Here is a 26,934-nt window from a genome sequence, read left to right on the forward strand (position 1 = left end):
TTAAGGAACACATACTCAGCGAAAGTAGAAATAAAAACAAACCGCATGGCGACTTCCCCACTGTGCAGATATTCGCTGACCTCTCAGCAACCATGCTTCGACGACGAAAGGAATTTGCTCCAATTACCGAAGCTCTCCGCACGAATGGCATAAGATACAGATGGGGATTCCCCACTAAATTACTGGCGCATAAAGATGGTAACTTTAAAGCGATCTTGACGCCAGAAGACGGGCGCAAGAAACTAACAGCTTGGGGCATCAACGTGACAGACAACACTGAAACAAACAACGCACATGTAAGAAGACTTCGTCTGGAGTGGATGAAATCACCCTCCAAACGTTAAATCGGACGCTGCCCCTGAGAGGAAACCCGCAATTACTCTGAGCCTGATGGCTCGAAGCACCAACAAAGAACACCTGCACCTCCAAACCCTCATAGACTCCTTCACTAAAGACACTCTCCCCTAATGTATTGCCGGCAGGCCTGATGCACACTGGAGTTGGTGAGTCGGGTCCTGGGTGTCTCGGCCTGCCTGCCCTCCACACAAGAGGAGGCCGGGCGGGAGGACGCGCCCCGGGACCTGGTGAAACGACCGATGGGGGACGGGAAAGGGCTTACTAGCGTGTACAATTTAAGTTATCATGCTCTTCTGGAGCGGACTGTCATAATCTCAGGTAAACAGGCCTGCTGTCGCAAAGCCCACTATAAGCCTCATAATCGGGCTGATACCTCTAGGTTGTGTGACTTCGGTCCCCCCACCTTCCTGTCTGATATTCCATATAGAACATTCTAATGTATACTAATTGAGTATCGATCATAAGCTCATGTGTTATATGATATTTGGGCTCTTTTGTCCCTTTGGAAACAGGGATGTAATGTTTGGGGACAGGTGAGCCACTCCTATTATGAGACCAAGTGGTTTGGGATGACTAGAGAAAGGGAGGGAATCGAGGAGCGGGAACCTTGACCTACTTTCTTCCGCTCCCTGCGGACTGGAGTAGCGCCGATGCGACCGCACTTAGACCGACCGAAATTCTGGGGTGTATGTCATCAACGCCTACCCTGTTCGCTGCTCTACAATAGACCAGGTCACATTATATATTAACTATGTATAGCTCTAGCGAGTGCAAATATGTATAACAAATTGTCCAGGCTTCCCTGTTCTGATGTGGGGATAGAGAGCGAAACTTTAATGAGGTGTATATACTGCGTCTGATGTAGGCTCAAGATATTTTGAGACGGAGAGGAGGAAAAAAGGAGATAGAAGCGCGGGGGCCTTGGCCTACCCTCTTCCGCTTGAGGCGGACTGGGGTGAGGTCGACGCGTCCGTGCTCGGGCTGGACGCACATCTCTAGGCTGAAAGCCTTCCAACGCCCACCAACCTCACAAATCTGCAAACACAGGGTTTGATTGACTATTGTACACTGAAGGTATATTAAACACGCAAAAACAGCAGTCTGCTGACTTGCCTGCACTCTGCTATTCCGTTCCGAAGCAGAGGTGCTTAATTTGGAAACAGACATGTGCATATGTTAGTAACTGTACTTGTTTTAGGTAGGGGATAGGAGGGGGGACTAGGAAATTGGGCCTTGGACTACCCTCTTCCGCCGAGAGTGGACTGGGGTAGTGCCAACGCGACCACATACTAGCCAGCCGCGGGGGGGAGGAGGTTCATTTGAGTAAGCACAGAAATCTGATATAGCGGTATAACTCTCAAGTCGACCGATTGCAAGCACAAGACATATGTTCACGAGATAATCCAATATTGACATTACTTGTTATATGTAGTTGTGTTTTTATGTGAAAACCTTTCTGTTCAAAGCCGTATTAACGGAAAACATAGCCCAATAGCCACATGCACTGGAACTGACCGTTCCTAACCCCATGGTGCAACATCCATGCACCACATCCCCTTTTGGGGAACCTTGTATATATCAAATCCCTATGTTCACTCCCTACCCCAACCCAAATTCCCCTCACAAAGTTCTAAACCCCCTTACTAAAATGCCACTCGTCACTAAAAGCCGTATACATGCACCTACTGATAAAGCCGAGACCCCCAAAAGCATGATACTTTATTTTAAAAATTCATAAAACTACGATCCCTTAATGTTCGCGGATTAAATACGCCGAACAAGAGGCGAGTCTTACTGGACTCAGCAAAAAGAGACAAGATAGATATCCTGTGCATTCAAGAGACGCATTTTGTGCGGGACCGCACGCCAGAATTTGCACTCAGGGACTACCCAACTCAATTCCACTCATCCCATTCATCCAAAACCAGAGGGGTATCCATACTTATACATCATTCTCTTACATTCGAACTCTTACAAATTAAAATAGACAAGCGGGGACGATACATCATTCTACACTGCACCATCAACAATACAACATACACACTTGTTACAATTTATGGCACGAACTCGAATCAACGTAACTTCCTTCACCATGTGCTCTCCAAGATACCGTCACCACAATTGCCCTACTTGATTATGTGTGGAGACCTAAACCATATATTACATCCACAACTAGACACGACAGTATCTCCACAAACACGTAGGCACACATCTCTCACATCCGCATGCAAAGCGCTCACAAAATTACTCATGGAATATGATATATATGACGCTTGGAGAACTGCGCACCCCAATGACCGCGAATATACCTACTTTTCCCCCATGCACAAGACATATTCGAGAATAGACCATGCACTTGTGGCCCGAACACTCCTACCCTCCATCAAGCAATGCTCCATAGGAGATATAATCTGGACGGACTACGCCCCAATAGACTTAACATTGATGGACACCTTCTTACACAGAGGAAAAACCCCATGGCACCTCCCTGACTACTTACTAAACAACCAAGACTTTAAAACGACGTTACAGTCAGAACTCCTTGCATACTTCAATACGAATGACACTTCAGACATTTCACCTGTGACAGTATGGCAAGCACACAAAGCGGTCCTCAGAGGCCTGGCTATAAGTAAAGCAGCGTACATCAAACGGTCAGCGCGTCACGAATATAATGCACTCCTGAAAACATTAAGAGACCAAACAAATGAACAATTGCTTAACCCAACGGAGACAAGACAAAATTCCATAACACATACTACCAAGAAACTCAACGACTATTTACTAACCAAAACAACATCCACACTACAGAGACTACGCACCCACACATATTGTCAGGGTAATAAAGCGAGCAAAGCCTTAGCTTCTCTCTTGAGGCACAAACAAAGCCAATCTAAAATCCCATACCTTAACCTACCAGAGGGCACAAAAGTCTTCGACCCGCAAGACATTAATAACACTATGGCGATGTATTATACGTCGCTGTACAACCTTAAAAATGACTCTACTACGCATCAGCCGACGGTTCAAGAAATTCAATCATTCCTGAAACAATCCACTCTTCCCACGCTGGACACGACTCAGCGAAACGCCTTGCAGGCCGAGATTACACTAGCAGAACTTACAGAAGCCATCAGGGCTCTCCCGTCGGGGAAATCACCAGGCCCTGACGGGTTTACAAATACTTATTCTAAAGCATACTCCGACATCTTAGGCCCGTACCTACTCAAGACGTTAAATCAAATCATAGACACAAGCACTATGCCACCAGATATGCTCCTGGCCCATATTGCAACCATACCAAAACCAGGCAAGCCCCCAACTATACCACAGAACATGAGACCCATATCCCTGTTAAACACGGACACGAAAATTCTGGCTAAGATATATGCAAACCGAGTATCACAAATGCTCCCTGCTCTAATACATGAGGATCAAGTGGGGTTTGTCAGGGGCAGGCAAGGAGCGGACGGCACTTAATCTCTTGCACGTCGCGAAAAAGGGGAGGAAGCCCAGTGCATTTCTGTCACTGGATGCTGAAAAAGCATTCGACAGATTGCACTGGGGTTTTCTAGCTGCTGTCCTTGAGAAATTTCACTTCCCTCCGAGGTTCATATCTCTAATAGCAGCACTATACTCTGCTCCGTGCGCCAAAGTAGCAAACAGCGGGTTTCAGTCTATGCAATTCCCAATAACGAATGGAACTAGACAAGGCTGCCCTCTATCCCCTCTCCTTTATGTTTTGGCCCTCGAGCCTTTAGCGCAACTAATAAGGAACGACCCACATATACAAGGAATTAAAGTAGGGAAAACCGAACACAAGATCACAATGTTTGCGGACGACATTATGCTAACGTTCACAAATCCACACGAGTCGCTGCTACATGTCACATCCCACCTAACAGCATATAGCGCCTGCTCATATTATAAATTGAACATAACCAAAACAAAAGTAATGCATCTATATTTGCCACCTAAAACACTAGGCACCTTAAAAAACATATATGCCTACCAGTGGGACAATAATAGCCTCACGTTTCTGGGCATAGACTCCAACCGATCCCAAACTCCTATTCCAAGCCAATTATGTAGTGATAGCCAAAGAAATAGCACAAAGATTATCTACCTGGAAGGGGAAGTATGTGTCATGGTTAGGCCGCATAGCAGCAATAAAAATGATCCTTCTCCCCAAATTACAATATTTATTCCGTACCCTACCCATCGCACTTCCACCCCCTTATTTGAAAGCTATACAAAAAACTTTCAGCGACTATATCTGGAACTATAAACGACCCAGGCTGCCGAAATTCTACATAGGCCGTTTAGAGAGGGTGGGCTAGGAGTACCCAACATAACTAAGTACTACATGGCGTCGCAACTGAGCCCGTTAATCTCAGCACATCACCTGGACACCCAACCAACATGGCTCAGCATCGAAGCTCCGTTCACAGACGGTCATACACTCGCAGAACTTGCATGGCTCCCGCACCATCTCAGACCCACATATAACCACATACTACCTACTACGTCCCTCACTCTCTCTATGTGGGATACATTCCAAAAGCAAACCAAAGAAAAAATCTCCATAACACCATTGACCCCCTTGACTGCACTTGCCCCTCTACTTCCCACCTTCTCCGTGGCCCACTGGACCGCATGTGGGATATCCCAAATCCGACAATTATTAAATGGCCAAAATATATACCCATTCCAGTACCTCCAAACTACATTTGGTCTGTCCAACTCAGCCTTCCTATCTTATCTCCAAATAAGATCTTGGCTCAAGGAGCAAATACCCACCATGGCGGCTGAAATAGATAAAACAACGAGCTCCCATATAACGTCAATTATAGAACTTTGCACTCAACAGCAAAATCCAAAGAAAATAAAATTGCTCTCCTCATTATACTCCCTCCTAACACGACAACACCATACAGGGAAACCCTCCTTTGTCAGGGCATGGGAATCGGACTTCCAAGAGACATTAGACCACACACAATGGTCAAAAATGTTCCTTGCAAATAAAACACTCACCCTGTGCGCCGCACATATAGAACTAACCAGAAAAGTTCTATACCGGTGGTACATGGTGCCCACACGGCTACAGCATATAGATCCCGACAGATCAAGTTTATGCTGGAGATGTAAAGCTGCACCGGGAACTATGTACCACATATGGTGGACATGTCACAAGGTAACACAATTCTGGGATGAAGTGAGGCAATTAATACAAGACTCAACCGGGATAAGATTACCACTTAACCCAAAGATTTACTTACTGCAACTTTTCCCCGATGATATAACGAAAACCACAAAATATCTTTCTTATCACATCATAATTGCAGCTCTCTCCATAATTAGCAAAACCTGGCTATCTGAAAAATCCCCAAACATTAACCTATGTATACAGACACTACAGTCCACCAAGTCATACGAAACCATGGCCAGACTGACTAGGCCCCCTAGACCTTTCTGGAGGGAAGCGTGGAGAATGTGGGAATCAAGGCAACCAAACAGAGGGATGGAAAACGTCTCCCAAAGCACACACACCTCCCCGAGCAACTAAAATATCTCTACTAGAAAACATGCCTCAGACAACATGTATCTCCAATCTCTAACCAAACAAATCTATCCGGGCACACATTATTTCAAAATCACGGCGCATTAAGACGAGGAAACTACCTCCCACCCCCTATCCCAACCACCCTGAGTTACCTTTTTACCCCCTCCCCCAGTTTATATATGTGTTTAAGCTCATATCTAGCAAAATAAGACGACCTGAGAGATGAAGTATGCTATCACTTGAAGCACCAAAGGGTACGTCACAGCTGACATATTGGAGCTTATCAAGTGGTAGACAAAATTTAACAGACAAGACAATCCAGAGATGTATTTCACTTATAGCATCCATATGCAGAGAGTTCAACGCTTTAGGTTATCTAATGTTATGGCATATCACCAATGTATTGTACAATGAAAGTGTGTAACCTCTTCAATAATGTATATACTGTATGCTTGTTCTAACCACCACTTCTTCTCTTCTGTAACCAACATGCTTATGCTTAATTCTTTGAGATATAAAATCAATAAAAGAAAATTAAATAAAAAAATAAATAAAACAGGTCTTCTAGGGTACGCAGGATTTGTAGATGTAAGGTCCAGAACGGAAATCCTCGTTGTTTATTCTCCTTGGAAATTCGCTTGTATGTGGAAAAATAAAAAGAATAGAGAACAAAAAATAGGCTAATTACATAAAATATATAATATATACAACAGTGTGCTGAATGAACCTTGTGCAATCAATTGATTGCCAGCCGACGTCCAACCCTCCTTCCCAGATTTAGACGTCGGCAGCTGCGCAGTGACCGCAATACAAATATTCTAAAAAAGGCAATTTCGCACTTTTTAACCCTCGTTTTCCAATTTTTAATGTACCACAAGGTTCATTCAGCACACTGTATTATATATTTTAAGTAATTAGCCTATTTTTATAAGTTATACTAATACTGCATATTATGGTAATTCTGATTGGTTATCCCTAATTTTAATTTAATTATTCGAATTATTTGTATTGCTATTTAAACTTTGTACTGCCAGGTATCAAGTTCTCTTTCCATATTGATAAAGCCGTATTGGCGAAACGCGTTTTTTGGATATTTTACTGTGTATTTTATATATTAAAGATCATTTGGTTACTTTTTATTGGTGCCATCTATCTTTTTAATACACCATATATTGTTTGCTACCTGGCACCCCTGGACTCCAAGTAATCCCGAGGTGGGGATAATACCACCAGCGCGATTTTCAAGGAGCAGTTGGCCTGCTCCGCCCTTGTGAGTACCATTTTATTCAATTATTTTATCTTTGCATTTTATTCAGTGAGCACTATTTGGTTGTCTTTCCCTTCTTTTTATATTCGAACTTTGGATACAACACTGACGGAGGAATTCCCCTTATATCCCACAAGCGGGGATTGTACCGCTGTACGCCTTCTATACTAAGAGCAGGTTATAGCTCTTATACATGTGAGTTTTATACCAGCTTTTATTATCATATTTATTTCCTATCAGACATATTGCACTATTTTTTGTTCTCTATTCTTTTTATTTTTCCACATACGAGCGAATTTCCAAGGAGAATAAACAACGAGGATTTCCGTTCTGGACCTTACATCTACAAATCCTGCGTACCCTAGAAGACCTGTTTTAGACTTTCTTCCTTACTTATTTGGACTATTTATTGTCTGTATATTGACTATATTTTGGCGCAGCCCTTCCTTTTATTTCTCTTTTATGTTATCTCTTTAAGGGTATTTGAGGGATTCCCTTATAAGGTTGCTGCCTTCTGGTTTTTTAGCGCTTACTTGTGTCCCTATTTTTTACCATTTTAGTGAATAATTTAATTTGAGTTTATAGTTGAGGCCTCTAGTTATATTATACTCTCTACTTTGCCTTTTCACTCACTCAAATGTTTATTATTTCTAAAACAAAATCTCATAAAAGGCAAAATATCCTTTTTTATGTGCACTTTGCAATCAAAATAAGATGTTTTTTTGTAACTATTCCGTTTCCATGGTTTAAAGGTAACAAGTGAATTTTTTTAATGCATTTTGAAGTTCATCACATTCCAAATTCTCTTACCCATTCATGTCCATCACCTGTGTAGTTAACAAACCTCTTTTTTAACATTTCTAAAACATATTGACTTCTCAGACTATCTTTTACCGCTTTTATGGATAGTCAGATAGAAAAAAGGGAAAGCTATTTACAGTAACCCACTGAGTTATTGCTGTTTAATAACATACAGCATTGATGAAATGGATTTCAAGCTATGTCTGGTTGTCTTTGGGAAACACCAAAGTACTCCGGTCCTGACGTATAGAATCACATTGAATTCCTTATGTTTAAACAGATTGATAAATTGAGATTGGTAAGTCTGGCTCAGCAGGTCTCTCTGCCTAAATTGCCCATCAGTTATTTTTCCCACTGGTTCTTACTAACCTTGTTTAAAATGAGAACCTGTCAAAACCTTAAAAGCAAATCTTTCCTTGAGATGTGGAAATATGAACCGGCGCTAACCCCTTCCTAGTTATTGATTCCTTTTTCCCTAAGTTGAAGTTATTCTTAGTTAATCTGCCTGAACTTCAAGATGACATGAACAGCTAGTTATTTGATTTATTGGGTCTGATCCAATGATGTTATTGCAACTGATCTAAATTCATATTGTCAAATAGTTCTGGATATGATTTTTATATGATTTTTCACAAACAATTAAAGAACAATTAAAGAAAAACTATAAGCCTTAAAGCGTTTCTATTTCCTAGGCTTTCACAATGATTAATACAACTCACAACAAAGACAATTAGTGAAAGGAAAGCTTGTTAGGATTTTATATGGAAATATACAGAATATCCACACAGATTTATTTGTTAGAAAGAAACAGGAATGTGATCATGCTAATACAGGACAGGATTACTCAAGAGTACAACACTTTCATATTGTTTATGGTGTGGCACAGCTTACATATAGTATTCCAGATATTACATTTTGGTTCCACCGGTAAAAATAGAAGGACTGTCAGGGTTAAAGTGAATTCCTGATTGGCAGATTTGAAACTCTAGCTTAGAGAATGTATCTATTTTGGCTCTTTTGACCTTAAGTGATGACTGTAACCATTTTTTTTATTTTTTTATTTTTTTTATTTAGAATGCTCAGCAGGCCATTAGTCATTTGTTGTTCTCCCCCATCCCTCATTAAAAGACATGCAAACTTAGGTAAAACCTACCCAGAATCCAGCTTCGGACGAAGCTATTGGATTCCACGTTAAGTGTGCTGGGGATGCAACTAGCCACCAGAATAAAAATAAATTTATCTCTCGATGTGCAGAGTTTCAAGCAGAAATGCTACACAAAGAGACTCCTACCACCATGACCATTTATATAAGCAGAAGTGGTCATGGTGTAGGAGTACCCTTTTAAATTGGAACTTAACTTTCAATTTACTTTGAATTGTTACCTTGTGTAAGTGCAAGACATGGTTGAGCTGTAGTAATTTATGGTGCATTATGGTTGAATGAAATATGGGTTTCTTGGAAGAAAGATAGAGTTTATATTGGTGTGAGTGGCTGAGATCTAGGACTTATTGAGAAACATTCTGCAAGCATGACAGCTGAAAGATAGCACCAGATCATGGGAAGGGTGTAAAATGCCAAAATATATGGAGATCTTAATCGTCTTAATTTTGTCACAATATTGCATCTTTTCACCTACATTTTGAATAAAATATATAAAAATATATGAGCCTCAAACCACTTCTAAATCCACTACTGGCCTTGCAACTTGGCCATTCAAAGTAGGAATTCAAACCTTGTAGTCGATGGTTCCCTGCAGTTATGTCCTTTTAGGCCACGAGTAGACAATCTTTGGTACTTCAGATGTTGCAGATTACATCTCCCCTGATGCTTTGCCAGCAATATGGCAGTACAAGCATTATGGGAGATGTAATCCACAACATATATAGAGTTGAAGCTTGCCTACGCTATTTCAGGCCATTCAATAAACACTGTAGTTCATATCCATGATCTAGAGCAGGGGTTCCCAACCCAGTCCTCAAGTACCCCCTTACCAGTCCAAGATTTAAGGATTACTCTAAATTGTTTTTTTTTTCTTTTTCTAAAAACATCTTAGACACAACTGGGTAACCCCTAAATCCTGGACTGTTAGGGGGTACTTGAGGACTGGGTTGGGAACCAATGATCTTGAGGACCGATTATTGTAATGAATGTTTAGCTATAATGTTCCCATGAGTTTACATAAAATAATTTTAATCATAAAAGGAATGTCATAAACAGAGTTTGAGATGGAATATAGTGAACGATTTATTTATTTAGGTGTCTTGAATGAGTAAATGTTTCTTAGGTGTAGGCACCAAAATATAAGAAGAGATTTAATGTATCTGAAGTATTGAATTAATTATGTCTTAGTTACATACATAACTATATGTGTCCATTTACAGTTGTTTCCCATCCACTAATGGACACGTATGGTGTTTCCTAAGGTCCTAGGGTTCCATTCCTGATATACCCATTTCCGCACATCTATAGAGATTAAATTAGGACACCAAGTATTTTATAACTTGGATCTTCATAGCAGATTTCCCTATAAAAATTTTTATTTATTTATTGTTTTTTTTTTTTTTAAACACAGTCTTAATTGATGGCCTTTATGTTTGGAACAACATATAAATTATTTCAAATAAATGACCCTGAACTAAACGTGGAAACAAAGTCAAATTACAACCTGACCCAATTATCTGCAACAAATACTTTGACATGGACCTTGGACTTCATGTGTAAACTTAAATTCAAATGCTAATGCCAGTAAGTGTCTGCAGGCATATAGACTATGAATCTACGTCACAAGCCCATCCAAACATCCACTACTCACAGCCAGATATATTATGCTACTTGTCCTATAGCTAAATTGGTTAGTTATTGAATCCAGTTATATCCTTCAACGTTCTTGCTTATTTCATAATCATTTCTACCTGAACAGCATGCTCACTCCATCTGCCCCACCTGCTATGACCTAATGCTGAAGTGGCCAAAAAGCATATCAGGAGTTAGACAGGTGCCCCAGAACACCCCCATACAAAGAGTAAATTAAGGGCTAGCTAGTAACTTTATTAAAGTGCTGTAAGGCTGATCTCCAGCCAAGGTTGGACTGGCCCACTGAGATGCTGGGAAATTTCCCGGTGGGCGGCAGTACCTGGGGTCAGAAAGTGCAGCAGGATTACGGGCAGCAGGATTACGGCAAACATCATGAAGAAGGCACTCTCACTATGCTAAGAATGTCACGGCATACATGCGGCGTAAGTCTAACTCTGTCCGACGGTTTGTGTTGTCAGCTGCCAGAAAGCATGTTAAAATATTAAATATATTAAACATTCGTCAAAGAGTCATTCACTAATTTTAAATTTTAGGAAGCTAAAATGTGAACTGAATAATTGAGACAAAAATCGCAGATTTGATAATTCTCTAACTCATCAATAGTGACAGTTTTAGCCTAAATTTCGCAATTTACATTGTCATTCACAAACATTCTTAGTTTAGTGCAGGGGTAGGCAACCTACGGCACTAGTGCCATGTGCGGCACTCAAGGTGTCTTTGCACGGCACCCAAGGCTGTTGGAGCCAAACAGGCACTGGCTATCAGGAGTCCCAATAAAACTTCAGATATCTGCTAATACGAAGAGGTGGTGAAGGACAATCCTCAATTTATGCATTGCAGCACATAGAGGGCGTGATCTCAGATCACTTCCTCCCGGCACTTGTGAATAGGAATCCACACTGTAGTAGAGCAACCTGCAGCTGCTGTTGAAGCTCCTGTCCTTGACCTGTACCTGGCCAGCCTGGTCCCCACTGGAACCCAGGGAAGCCACCCACACTGCTAGATATACACAGAAATGCATAATAACCCTCCCCTCATACAAATAATAACAGCCCACAAACAAATATACACACAATCCCCACAAACGCAACACCACTAACAATCCACATACATGCACACAACCACACACGCAGCCTCGCACGTGCAATACCCCAAACAGCCCCACACATACACACACTACCACACACAATTCCACAAGCAGCCCTCATACACAGCCCACATTAATATGTATCATACACCATACCATAAACTACTAATGATCATATACAATATAAAAGCTCATATACGCACAAATACAACAATACAAAGCAATTACAGTAAAAATAACACAAGCAGAATACGGCAACATGCACACCTCAATTTAAAAAAAAAATAGGATTGGCACGCTACGGTACATCACAATCCTATATCGGCACAGTGCTGCTAAAAGGTTGCCTACCCCTGGTTTAGTGAATAACCTGCCTGTCCCTCAATCTTTCATGCCTTGGTGTCAAATTGTATCCAATGAAGAGTGCACTCATAGGATTGAGGACTAAACAAAATTAAATGTATATAAATCAGGCATACAGCAAAGACCTCTTGGCAGGTCAAAATGTTGCTTTTTATTTTTTTTAACATTAAATCTGTCTGCGGCTTGAAAACCCTGAGTGCCTGGAGATTTGCTTTTTTTTGCCTTATCGTTGTGGGAATGGTAGTCCTGTTCCAGTGCACCGGGTGCTCGTTGGGAGTGAGTGCAGCTCCTATCTGCATCTTTGTAACAGAGCAACGTTTAGTCAATGATTCACTTCCATTACTGGACTTTTCAAAAGACGGGAAGGTTATGATGATGACTGTTTAAGTTCTGTGAGAGCGCTCCTTCTTGTTGGTTAAATCATTTTTGATCTTTGATCTTTTTTTTTTTTCTACCTGTATATCTGTCACAGCTGTCACAGTTAATAATTTTTTTCCAGGGCTGCTTTTTATTCCCAGTCCGGAACCTGAACCCAGCTGTTGCAGAACTACAGTGTCCATGTTCCTTTAATGCTGGCAAAGCACCTCGGGAGTTATAGTATATTTAAATAAACCACAATGTTACTAGATTTTATTCTTCATGTTTTAGTTGACAAATCTTAAAATGAGAAAACTTAGTGGATTCTTAAAAGCTGAAATAAATAAATAGATGCTTTTCATACCTTCTAGTAAGAAACCAGATATTTAAAATAATGAAATAATTGCATAATATAATAGATTGGCAAATGTTAAAGGGACACTATAGGCATCAAAACAATTTTATCTTAATGAAGCGGTGTTGGTGTATAGATCATGCCCCTGCAATCTCACTGCTCAATTCTCTGCCTTTTAGAAGTTAAATCACTTTTGTTTTTGTTTATACAGCTCTAGTCACACCTCCACTTGTGGTGACTCACACAGCCTGCATGAAAAAATTGTTTCATTTTCAATCAGATGTAATTCACTTAAAGGTTTTTATCTCCCGCTCTGTAAATTGAACTTTAAATCACATACAGGATGTTCCTGCTGGGTCTAGCAAGCTATTAACAGAGCAGGAGATAAGAAATTCTAAATTAAACAGAATGTGCAATAAAGGACGTTTAAACATTAGCTATCTCTTTACAGGAAGTGTTTTGCAGGAAAGTGTGGCTATGTCTGCATAAACAAAACTATTTAACTCCTAAGTGGCAGAGAACTGAGCAGTGAGACTGCGGTCATATAATCTATACACCAAAACCACTTAATTAAGCTAAATTTGTTTTGATGACTATAGTGTCCCTTAAAAACAAAACAACTGAGTTGGCCCACATTTCATAATTCTGTCGAGTTACACATCTCAGAGTGTCACAGAATTATGAAATATCACATGATCTGGGTGAGTTTGCAAAAACATTTCCTACTATGCAAATATTTTGCCCATCAGCAGAGGTAGAAGAATGGCACAGCAAAATTGCAATAAAGTATTTTCTTCTCTCATTGTCGTTTTGAAAACACAGGTAATAAAGTAGTCCGCAGCTCCAATTCTCCTCTACTAAAGAGATTGGGCACAGAGCACATATCAGTTTTGCATTTTTTTCCTTGTGACAAAGTGGAAATATATATTTCTTTAAAAACATTTCATTCAGAGCTTGTGCTGCTGAAAATATATTGGTTTGGGATTCATGAATACCCAATTCGCTGGCAAGTCGAGCATGCTCTCCTGTCACAGTGCCCAGAAATGCCAATCTGTCAATTCAAGGCAGAAACAGAATATTTAAGCTTTTAGTTAGAATCAGCTAGACTGATGGACCATATAACCGGGCAGGTGACAATCAGCTTTAAATCTAAAAAGACATTGATTTATGCATTTCATCTCTATCGCTATCTATGATATAAGATGCAGACATTGCAAGGCTTCTGTAAGATCGATCCTAGAATTCTAAAGCAGTTTTACAATCAAATTACAAAGGCCATAGTTACAATTCACTTCTAGGAATGTTTAACTCCAATGTTCCTGGATAAGCTATAAATGATTAAGCTGACAATGGATTTATTTATTTATATCAACAAAAAGGAAAATAAATGGAAAAACATTATCTGACGCATTCAAAATAAGGAAATTAAGCATGTGAAGTGCTAAGATAACATGTAAACAATGGCTGCTGTACTAAAAATGTAATAACCTGTAGTGAGATGAAAAGAATGAACAAAAACAGGTATGTGAACGAGATGATGTAAATAAATGCCAAAATCTCTGTGAGCCAGTAAAGGATCTGTCACGATATATGCCCAAGCACACAGGAGATGGGAAGCCCAACAGGAGAAAGTAAGATAGACATATTACCGGACATCAGAATGACTGGTCTTAATATATAAACAAAGAATGACAGAGTCAGATTACTAGTCAGGGTCAGGAATACAGATAGGTGGATAAATGAAAGACACTAGCCAGATCAGAGATACAGATAATCAGAATACGTAGAACAAGCCAGGTCAGGATCACAGAGGTACTCAAAATTCCTATGAACTAGGCAAGGTCAAAACCAGAAAGCACACAGAAGACTTAAGAAACGCACTAATAAAGAAGGTAGAAATAACATTTCGGGCTATCTAGATTCTGAGTGGCCCACGTCACACCTGCAATCCTAAAAAGTGAGAAAAAGAGGTTGCTTGGGTCACGTGAACAATTTAGAACCGGACATGACATTATGCAAATTTTCAGCGGTTAAGGACATGCCCTAAGACCAGGTAGCATCAGAACTGCTATACAGAAGAAGGTCGGTCATCTGAATGGCACATTTGACACGTGCGACCTGCAAAGAACACCGATGTCTTCAATTGGGTAAGTATCATTACAGGTTCATACCTGGAACCCTGAGGTGCTACAGCTGGAGCTTTATGCATGGAGAGCGAGGGGAAGGACGGAAGAAAATAAGGATGGAAGGAAGGATGGAAAGATGAAGGAAGGAAGGGAAGGAGGGAAGGAAGGAGGGGAAAATGGAGGGATGTAGGGAAGGAGGGAGGGAGGGAAGGAGGGAGAGAGAGAGGGAAGTAGGGAGGGAGAGAGGGAGTGAGGGAGGAAAGGGGAATGAAGCAAGGATTGATTGATTACACGGGTAGGGTTTACAGAATCTATTACCCATACAGTCTCACATTCATTATACAGAGTTCCTAAAATTGAGTCAGTGTACTGACTATACACTAAGACACAAAAGTTTATTGAACAAAAGAAATCTGAAAAGTAAACAGGCAGTGTTTATTAAATATATTTCACTTATTTACAGATTTCAGCCGCTGGCTGTGATGTTTATTGCCTGATTTGTCTGAACGCCAATTCCCACTTTATTAGGGAAAGGAGGAAAGCTTTTTATAATTTTCGAACTCTGTTGCTCCACATGTACAGTAGATTACAAGTAACTGTATATTATTGGTATATCAAACATACAGTCATATTCTGATTAATATTTTTTTTGTGAAAAGCACACAATTTATGCTGTGTTAATGGCACCTGTGACTTCTTATAAAAAAATGTAAAAAACAATTTGCAGATTTTGTGCCTTTAAGTTCATGTGATTTTCTGTACGGAGTGTTCCTTCTACTTTGATGTTGTTATGCAACTCTCCAGAATATACAACTTCTTGCAGTGGGCTTTGCACAGACTAGGAAATAGGTAACACTTGTCAGTCAACCCTGGCTTCCATATTGGTGAGAGGCCCCCCATCTTCATTCAGGAAGATGATGCACAGGCACGTTCTCATACTGATAGAAGCCTGGCATAATTTCACTGTAAATAATTATCTAGTTGCATGCTCTCAATTTCTCTAAAGTGTGCAGTGCTCCCATTTAAGTGGGACACAAGGGAACTAAATCGGGACAACGGGACAGGACCCCAAAATCAGGTCAGTAGGCAAGACTGTTAAATCATAAACCAGAGGCAGAACGTCAACATTTCTTTATTGCAATTAAATAGTCTACTCATTCTACACTTTTCCAGTATCACTGAGTATCTCATAAAATGTGTTCCTCCTAGACTTCTAAACAGCAAGCATTCCCAATAAACCACAGGTTCTAAACTTCTCCACTAACAGCAAGCATCTTCTTTTTAGAACTTCCCAGTAACAGCAAACATCTCACATAAATCACATTTCTTAGACCTCCATAGTACCAGAAATAATCTCATACAATCTGCTCCTCCTAAGACTTCTGAAATAACACCTTACATCTCACATAATGTAATTCTCTAAGATATACCGATATTATATATACACCAGTTTATCTACCAGTCTGACCATGAAATGTCTCAGTAGAGTGATTCAACATTAGTGAATAATTTTGACCCATGGTCAAAGTCATGATGGACTGAGCTAGTAATGGGACTTTTGAATGACATGTTCACTGCCATTGTTCCTTCACAATAAGCTGATTGCTAACTGGTGTTGTTGGGTCTAGGAGATAGCACATAAGATCCACCAGGTTGTTTTTGGCTTTCTCCATTTCATGGTTGCATGATTTGTTCTGCAGGGTATGTAGTGAGTACCGTGAGCGGGATGTAAACATAGCTAGGTGAGCAGGAATGTTGCTTGGATTGGAGATGTAATTTGGGAAAATGAAATATATATACATGACTTGGGACTATTCTCAAAAGTTCCTGAAATTAGTTTTCAATCATTTAAATGGGGGCTCAGCTGCACACGTAGACTTGGTGGCAGCTCCAATGAAGTTTACTCTGAAATTGTGGCTATCGATCTAGTGATGTAGTTTAACCTCTGGTAATGCCTCCTGTGATTTGTTCTGTTTTCTAATTCATGAAAATTATTGTCTGTGGGAATGCCCTCAAACTAACTCAGCCCAGTAGACTTGTGGAAGGAGTGAAATGAAGGTCTGAGCAAGAGGCTCATTACTACTATTTTCCTTGCTAGGAGTAAAGAGAAAATATATTTATTCTTTACCTATACTCTAAGAGACGCAATTCCAGTACATTAACAACAATCACACTTCAATCTATTGCCACTCACAAGGTCACAATTAACAATCTACTGTATACCTTTTTTTCCCCCAATATATAGTAACCTTGTAATTAAGACTGAATAAAAAAATAAAAGCAAACTCCAGTCCATGAAATCTAACCTTTCACATTTCCTTGTTACTTTCTTTGAGACATAGAAATATAGAAAAAAAATCTCAGACTGAAAGAATTTCACATTATGCTTCAATAGCGGAAAATACCCACTCATGACTACAAAATGGAATTTTTTTTCCCACTTCAACAGAAAACAGTTGTTTGTTTGTTAATATGTTCATATTAACCATTATAGTTCTTTATCCAACTCCCTTGCTGAAAAAAAAAAAACACATTCACTATTAAAAGTGTTTGTTCAGTTTGATAACACAACCTCGAAAGATCCATTTACATTTCTGTAGGTGAAAGCACTTTTCCCAAGTCTGAATAGATGCCCTCTTCTGCTTTGTATAGTCCTGTTAATGTAGAGTTTACCAGAAGCTTTTTGCATTGGCCTTGCATCTATGGCTCCATTATTTCCATATAGCACTGGTAAATCTACTTATCTCGTATATAAGCAGATGCAACTTTTCACAAGTTTTCCGAATGTCACCTTTTTAATTCCGCAGTCTGGAATTACACAGTTTATTAAGAGAGGATTATTATAATTGAATTATGTAGAAGCAAAATGATATCTTCATAAAGCAAGTCATGACCTCTTTTAATAATTACACAATACCTAACGGGTCTTAGCTGCCACTGACTGGCATTGTGCTGTATTGTGAGGCCAACAGTCTACATTTATTTCTACGTCCCTCCCTCGTAAAGTTTTTCCTGTTTGACACAGTTAAAGTGCAGGTTAAAAGTATATTTTTGTTCTTGAAATCTATTACTTGGCATTTGTCTACCCCCAATCTATTTGTTACTGCCTGACCAATCACCTGATTTATGCAAATGAATCTATACAGAAAAAAATATAATGTTTTAACCATAACTACCTCATCTGTATTATCTGTAAAAATTAAAAACACGCTTTTGACTCCCCCCAACAAGATTATTATTAATTAACAAATCAAATAGAATTTGGCACAGGGCACACCCCGGAGGTTCTGCACCTTTTTGTCCAACTTGAACATTTTCTATATAAATAGTACTTTGTTCTCTCTCCTTCAGACATTTTGTCATCATCTATTCTTTATAATACTGGTTGACCCCTACTAATGATACTATTGTTAAACGTGTATTCCATGAATATTGTCTGTTAATAACTCTAAAAAATGTATCTGCCACAGAGGTTAACCTGTAAAATAATCCTTACCCTCACCCCAATGCTCCTTGTGCCCTAAAATGTCATATCAGCTCTATAACCAGGTTTGAGTAAACACAAGGCCTTCATTTTGGGAAGCATGCAGGAAAACAATGTTTTTTAAAGGTCAATTTCTTTTTGTAACCAAAATGATTAGATAATATTTGCCTTTCAGTGTACAATAAATGGTGGTGACAAACACAAGTTTTAGTAGTAATAATAGAATTCTTAATGGATTTACCCTTTTAAGGATCGGGTACTGGCAAATGTCTTGTCACTGTGATAGTCATACATTGACATCAGTTCTGCAAAGGATTGAACGGTTACCGTTATCAACAAAACTTGTGAACGTCAGAGTCATCTCCAATATAGGAACACCCAGAATCTATACAGAGTGCTGATGAAATTAAAAGTACATTAATTGATTAGTAGTTCTACTTAACTGAGGCCCATATATGACTCTTTCAAGATGGCGGCCAAAAATGATCTGTGCACTCAGCCATCCTCTCAAAATGATGTGCATGGCCCCCCAAAGCATGATATGTCTTATCATTGAATTGTTACTGAGGCATATTAATCAAATTAACATTAGCTCTATACATCTGCTAGATATTTGAGAGCGTGATGCATCACTGTATGTGGTAGCACTGCAAACATGCGTGTTCGTTATAACAGTGAATCATAAAAAGTATTTTCCCTTCATTAGTGGTGAAAAACATTCTGTGTATTAAAATCAGCAGCGTTCCAGACTACCAACTGAGCAGCAACATAAGTCTACAAGTCTCATAATGCTTGTAGGTAACATAGTCCTTTGGTGCTTGGATAAGTGTCATTTATTACTATGCCTTGCCCTGACACGTAAGGTATAGGATGACACGTGAAGCCAGGAAGATTATATTATCATTACTATAATCTATTAGTGGATACAATTGTCATGAGAAACATAGAAACATAGAATGTGACGGCAGATAAGAACCATTCGGCCCATCTAGTCTGCCCAATTTTCGAAATACTTTCATTAGTCCCTGACCTTATCTTATAGTTAACAAACTCTCTGTTTAGTGAATAAACCCCAGTAATGCGGTTTTGTAGTGTTTTTTTTTTTTTTTTTTAAACTTTGCTCATAAGGGATTGTCATACTCTTTCATTAAAATGTAGGACATGATAAATCTGGAGTCTTTCATCTCCAGCAAGGCTTCCAGTGTAAACGCTCCCTCTGTCTGCAATTTTTTTGTGTGCATTGAAAAATTTAGCAACACCAGGCAAAAAAAACAAAAAAAAAAACAAGAGAAGGTCTAGTTCTGCAAAGAATTGCATTTACTGCAAGGGAAAGTCAATCCAACTTCAACAACAAGTCAGTGGAAATTCACGAGTGAAATGGTAAAAGAGGAAACACCAAACTCAAACTCAAACCTTTACTGGAAAAAAATATGCAGTTATCAGGAGTCAGAAGGAGCAGCCTATGAATGTGTATCCTGCATGTTAAAGATTGATGCTCTTGTGTGTGTGTGTGTGTGTGTGTGTGTATATATATATATATATATATATATATATATACTGCTGTGAAGCAACAACATATTTTATAGGATAATTAAAAGAAAAAAATACCCCAAAAATTGCATTTTACATTTTTCAAAATGTCTTGCAAAAAAGGCAGTATTAATCCACATTGCACGATTACTTCTTTAATCGTATATATTTATGAATATGCTATATGTGTATGTATTATAAGTGTCTGTGAGTGCATGTGTACAATACATGTCTGTGTTTACATTCATATCTAATATCTGCACATGATATTTCTTAAGCGTGGATCGGTAGATAAAACGGGGAAGCTTTAAGGTTTTAGGTTGATTGCCTCCACTTGGTAAACACAGCACATAAACTCCTCTGTGTAGACATGCTTTAATGTTTCCAGATGCTGTATTCGAATGGCCATGGTCTATAGGCTTTTGGAAATCAGCTATGTAAATAATAGGAAGATAGCTGATATTGGAATTATCTAACCTCCAGCGCAGATTCCCTATCTACCCCAGAGCAAATGAGCCTTTACCAACATTGTACAATACTCATAATAAGTGATGATCTTTGCATTTTTATTTCAATAGTATTATAAATCAATTCTGCATGTCACTACCACTGTCACTGGGTTGTAAAAGAGGCTGTTACATAATGGGATCAGTTTTGTTCCTGGTTGGCTACAGCGTTGATTTATTTCATAAGATGCAACAACAAGATGATCAGCTCGATTTTTAAAAAAAATAATAAAATTATCTTTAGAGACAAATCGTATGTGTGAGACATATGCAAATTGTGCAGAATTTTGTGAATTTGAATCTTTTAAGAACAAATAATTGAACTGGGTTTGGCTATTGCAGTGGTGGCTTTGGACCCTGAATGTTTTTGAACTACATTTCCCAGTATGCTCAGCCAGCCTTTGGGCCTGATTTGGCATCATGGGTAATGTAGTTCAGAAACATCTAGAGGTCCTCAAGTCTATTACAAACCGATAAGGATGGTTCTTATAAAAAAAAGTTCTAGGTCAAAACTGAAAGAAAATGTATTGGTCTATCAGCCTGGCACCACGCCGGCTTATAATTAAAGCATTCGATAAACCTTATAAAGGCATGATCACTGTGATAAGTCAAGTCACAGAGAAAAATTCATGCATCTCCAACTGTAATGGGTACTAAGAAGATTTGCCCTTGGCCAAAAATCTATATTAAATGAGTAAAAAACATATATATATAGAGTTCAAAGACCTCTGTAAGATTTTATTGAAAAATCTATACCGAAGACATATCGCTCTTTCAAAATTGGTAAAATGACACATCTGTGCGCTGCAGGACATTTTATTTTAAAGAAGAACTGTCTTGGCCATCTTTAATCTTTGAGTATCAGGGAACTCATGGGGTTAATATATCTAATGTGACCTCTTTCTCGAAAAAACAGGCCTACAGTACATTGCAGCTTAACATGCTGTATTGTATTCTGGCAATGCAAAGGTTAAACTATTGACATATGCAATGGCCACTCCCATAAGGCAAGAGGCACATATATATATGCCTAATACCTCAACGCACTTCAAAAGTCACATTTAAGCACCAGCTCTTCATCTCCACTACATCCCAGCCACAATTACCGATCGTCACTTCTGTTCCATCAATCTATCCTCCCCAGCTCTTATCAGCTCCCGGTAACTGATGCTGAAATCCTTAAATTTCCCAGCAGCGACCACTTCAATTTCAAATCTGCATGTTACTGACAGTTGCTAATCTGATCCGTTAACCCCTTCGATGCCAGAAGAAGGTTTTTGGGGTACAGCACCGAAAGTCATGAAAAAAATAAATAAAAAAATTGGTGCCTAACAAGCAATGTCGAACACTTAAAGCTGCAGTATATATGCTTTAGAATAATACAGCAAAGAAACACAGCCATAAATTGTATCATTTTTGCATCCTATTGCATATTTGATTCATTTTACTTTTTTTTTTTTCTATGGGGCTCTTAATACAATTTTGAGATGATGTGCAGGTAAGGGATTACAGACAGTACAATATATATTTGTAAACATACCAGTACAAAAAGCTCTTGGGACGCTGAAAAATCCCCCCCCCCCCCCCCCCTTGCCTTCCATGCCAAGGCTTTTGGGGAATAATATTAAGGTTTAGGAAACACGGCCAGAGCTACAGCTTATAGAAAAACCTGATACAAGCCACTAACGGGAAACACAATAGGACCACGAAATGGATCAAATTAATATCCCAGAAGGGATTTATTTTAAACAAACGCTTCTTTCACAAGATACACCTCAGCCCTGATCAAATCCATGTAGATATTGTAGAATAGAACCGAATGTGAGCTGCCTGTTAGCCTGCTTTCTCCCAAAGCCTGTCAGGAGAACTATACTAATGCAGTCTACACAGGAGGCAGTAGCAGCAGCACGGAGGTACTCAAGGCGAGCGTTCGAGCCTTTGCTTTGCCTGCAGTTTCTCTCTGAATTCATAGGGAGAGGGAGAGAGAAAGATGAATGAGAATCCTTCCTATGTGTCCATTCTATTCTCCTAGCAGGAAGGGATAATACGGAGACATGGAAAATCCCAGAAGCTTACCGCGCTGCAGGCTTCACGACCAGACGCTGATCTTCTCTCTATCCAAGATCCAAAACTAGACAACTAGAATCTCTCAGCCAAAGCGAAGACACAGAAAGGGTGTCCTGGATATTTCAAAGACGTACAGTGTCCCAGACAGATCAGTCCAGTACAGACAGCCTTATTGCGGAGTCTAGGGTCTCTCCTGGTTAATATCCCTTGCCTTTCGCCTATCTGTGATACAAATATACATTTCAAGTGAAGCACACACAAGCTACATGAATGAGAAGAGGGAGCCAATCCTGCAATGCCTAGAAATGACAAGCACACATGCATTCAAAGCTAGGCTGTACCACTGATGGAGGGAAGGGGGAGGCTGGATTATTTTTCCCACCCTTCAGAGAGGTTTCTGTGCTCTGCCCCTACGTGGAATTCACCTACAAGTTGTTCAGTTCCAGAACTGGCTTTTACTATCCAATGTATTCTTCATACATGCCTAGATAGATACATAGTAGTTGCGAGCTACCTGTCCGAACAGGTCCAAACCACAGCAGCCTGCTACACCTGCTGGTGATGCACACACGGGGGGTTGTTTTTTTTAAATTAAAAGGATAAAAAGATGCAGCAAGCAAACCAGTCCTGTGGAAGCAGGGCACACAAAAATAAATACAATTAAAAAAAGTAACAATAATAGAATAAACATCAAAGGGGCCAGATGGACGTGACTGTCTGGTGTAACCCTTCCCTAACACTTGATGCACCAGGACAGACATGTTATAAGAGGATTTCCTTAATCCTTTGTCAGGAAGGAGTTAAAATTCTGTCTAATCTTAGAAGACAAAATGTCCATTCTCTCTCTCTCTCTCGCTCTCTCTCTCTCTCTCTCTCTCTCGTAATTCACTAAATTGGAACTTAGCGAGAATTGCAAATTTTAAACCAAACTAGCGAAATGAAAAAAAAATTCTCATTAAATTACCTGTTAAGGACTAAAATTGCAATTCCCTGGTCAGTCGCCTACAATTATTGTTTTAATTAAAAACCCTGTAAGTTAGTGTTTATAAGATAGTAACACTTTCAGTGCTGAAGTATTAAGCGATGTGTTTAGATTTTCTCACTAACGTCACATTGTTTACAGGGAAAAAAAGTTAGGAATACCTCATCATATTAATATCACACACACCACATCAATATCGATCATGGCATTTTATTCAAAATGTGGGGGTACACATAATTTACATCATTTTATTATGCAACACATAATATCAGAAAATGTTCACAGTTTTATTTATTTAAATATAATGCTTCTTTTTACTGCATTATTGAGTTTGTACACCACAAGCTTTTCCACAAAACATCTAAGATGTCTAGTATTTTGAGAGGGTTTGGGTCTCTTAAAACATTTTCCAAACAATGAAAATATATATATTTTTTTTCAAAATGCTGCTCCTGTATTTGAAGAGATTAAATAGATATAAAAAACCGACAAACACACACATAAGCATATTAATAAATATTCTTTTCGAATATTTTTTATTAAAGGTTTTATATTTTTACATAAATATATGCCATACGTTTACAAGGAATATTCTGGATGTGAAGGCATGTTTACATAAACATATTCATCTATCCACCATCCACCCACCATCCATCCATCATCCATTCACCACCCATCCATCCATCATCCATCCACCCACCATCCATCTATATCCACCATCCACCCACCATCCATCCAACTATCCACCATCCATTCATCCACCCGTCCGTCCGTCCATCCATCCATCTATATCCACCATCCACCCACCATCCATCCATCATCCATTCACCACCCATCCATCTATATCCACCATCCACCCACCATCCATCCAACTATCCACCATCCATTCATCCACCCATCCGTCCGTCCATCCATCCATCCTTCCATCTATCATTCCATCTATCCTTCCATCTATCGATCCACCCACCATCGATCTATCCACCTTCTATCCATCTATCCACCATCTATGCATCTATCTATCTATCCACCATCCATTCATACCACCATCTATCCACCCACAATCCATGTATCCACCATCCATCCGTCCATCCATCCATTCATTGACCATCCATCCATCCATCCATCCGTCCATCCATCCATTCACCATCCATCCATTCATCCATCTGCCATCCATCCACAATCCACCCACCATCCATCCATCCTTCCACCATTCATCCACTGTCTATCTATATATCTATCTATCCACCATCCGTTCATCTATGCATCTACCCACCATCCATCCACCATCCATTCATCCCCAAACCATCCATCCATCCATCTATCTGCCCGTCCATCCATTCATCCAATCTATGCTCCTAATGTGGTACCAATGCAAACGTATATCAATATCATTAGCGTGGATGCAAGAAACCAGTTCAATATGCTGGCACTTCAAAGCTTAGAAATGGTTAAATAGTTTTAAAAACTTTTTCCTGTCACAACCTCACTATACATAACTATTTTTTGTGTGATTTACAGATTTCCCCTTCTTTACCATACACAAATCACCCTTCATGCTAACATTGTCAAAGAGGCTTACACTGGCACTAAACGTTACATTTCTCTGTATCCCCCAAGCAGTGGTCGCTGGTGAAGTTTAAAGACGGTGGGGCATTGCTCCTATGATTTGTTGGGTTCTACCTATTTAATCCCAGGAGCTGTACCTCCAGGCATTAATAAATGGGAGAATTGGAACTGCAGATATGATCTTGACAGACACATGTTTTTTTTCTAACACACACTTATCAGTATTCCTTGCAAGGCCGATAATGCCCCGCCTGTCTCTATGGACCAGGCTCCACTGCTGTACTAGTTAAGATCAAGCAGTTCTGATGCAGGACAAACTGCATCAGAACTGAAAATAATAAAATAATAAAATAATAAAACAGATCCTGTGCATATGCAATCTAATTCACAAGTCTATATGTGGAACATTCAACTTGTAAATTCCTGATCATTCCATTGGTTTCCATGGCGATAGCTCCTCTTTTAGAGTTTTGCCCCACTTTTCTGATAGTTACAGTAATAAATGCCTTCCTCTGTGTCAGCCCAGCTGTGCATGCTCTGATTGCTGACTCACCGGTGTTCATGCTAACAGTGTTAATAAAGTGAGAATATGCACTCCGGAGGTATGCACGTAACATACCAGGTGCTTGAGCAGTTACGATAGTGGGAATATACTACAGTAAGAACAACAGAACCTTAAACCAAACCATCTTGCAACAATATATGTTTATTCAATAGCTAATCACAGCCTCTTCATCAGACTTGACAAACAATGAGGAGACTTAGAACCTGCCATTAAAAACATATAGCCTTAATCTAACAAAAACACAAAACACATCATCAGGAGTACTAGCAAAAAATTCCGCTTGTCATTAACCCCTTAACGCCGGATGACGGACCGGGTCTGTCATGCTGGGGAAGCCCTTAACGCCGGAAGACGGACCCGGGCCGTCATGCGCTAAAATTAACCCCAGATCACTGCGATTACCGCAATCGCGTGCTTAATGCTCCTCCAGTCTGTCTCGGTATTTGAGGCAGACCGGGAGCACCAGATCGCGCTGTCCCTGCAGCTGTGATCGTTTTAACAGTCTGTCAGAGTGAGCACATGTGCTGCAGGGACTTCTGATCTGCCTCCCAGTGCTTCCACGGTTAGTGTGAAGTGCAGGGAGATGGATCAGTGCTGCTGATCTTCTCCTTGTGTAAAAAATAAAGTAAAAGTTAAATCCCACCCCCCTTTCCCCTGCTTTAATAAAAACAGTAACTACAGTAATCAATTGGAAGGGACTACATTTTACTGTGAACTATTTTTTTTTTTATAACCCCTGAAGGTTATTTTTATTTTTTTTTAACCATCAGGGGTTAAATGTATTTCATGAATTCATTTAAATATTTTAAAATGATTTTTTTTTTGCTATTTTTGTTTAGCTAGAGGTTAACCTTTAAAAAGTTTTTAAAAAAGTAAAAAAGTGTTTTAATACCATTTTTTTAAAAGTAAAAAATCCCACCCGTTACCTAGTCCTAATACAAATTAACCCCTTCCCTGCCAGCTGATCACTGCCTATAGTGATCAAAATACAGATCACAGTATTATACAAAAATTATATATCTTGCTAGCTGGGGTGTGTGGGAGTTATGGGAAATCAGGGAATTTACTGTTAATCTTGCTTACTGCTAGTTAGGGGTTAACGGTAAAAAAAAGTTTATACAAATTTTAATAGTGTAAAAAAAA

General features: G+C 39.4%; 1 protein-coding gene across 1 annotated transcript in view; it reads right to left on the reverse strand.

Moving 5' to 3' along the window:
• The window catches only part of TENM4 (teneurin transmembrane protein 4), a 1,183,725-nt gene extending 1,160,781 nt beyond the window's left edge, over positions 1-22,944 (reverse strand). Inside the window, exon 1 of the mRNA XM_063431236.1 lies at positions 22,688-22,944. The gene's annotated coding sequence lies outside the window, so the exon portion shown is untranslated. The remainder of the gene's footprint in view (positions 1-22,687) is intronic.
• Between the last annotated feature and the right edge of the window lie 3,990 nt (positions 22,945-26,934).

Source organism: Pelobates fuscus, chromosome 1 (assembly GCF_036172605.1).
Source record: "Pelobates fuscus isolate aPelFus1 chromosome 1, aPelFus1.pri, whole genome shotgun sequence".
In the NCBI taxonomy this organism is placed as follows: domain Eukaryota; kingdom Metazoa; phylum Chordata; class Amphibia; order Anura; family Pelobatidae; genus Pelobates; species Pelobates fuscus.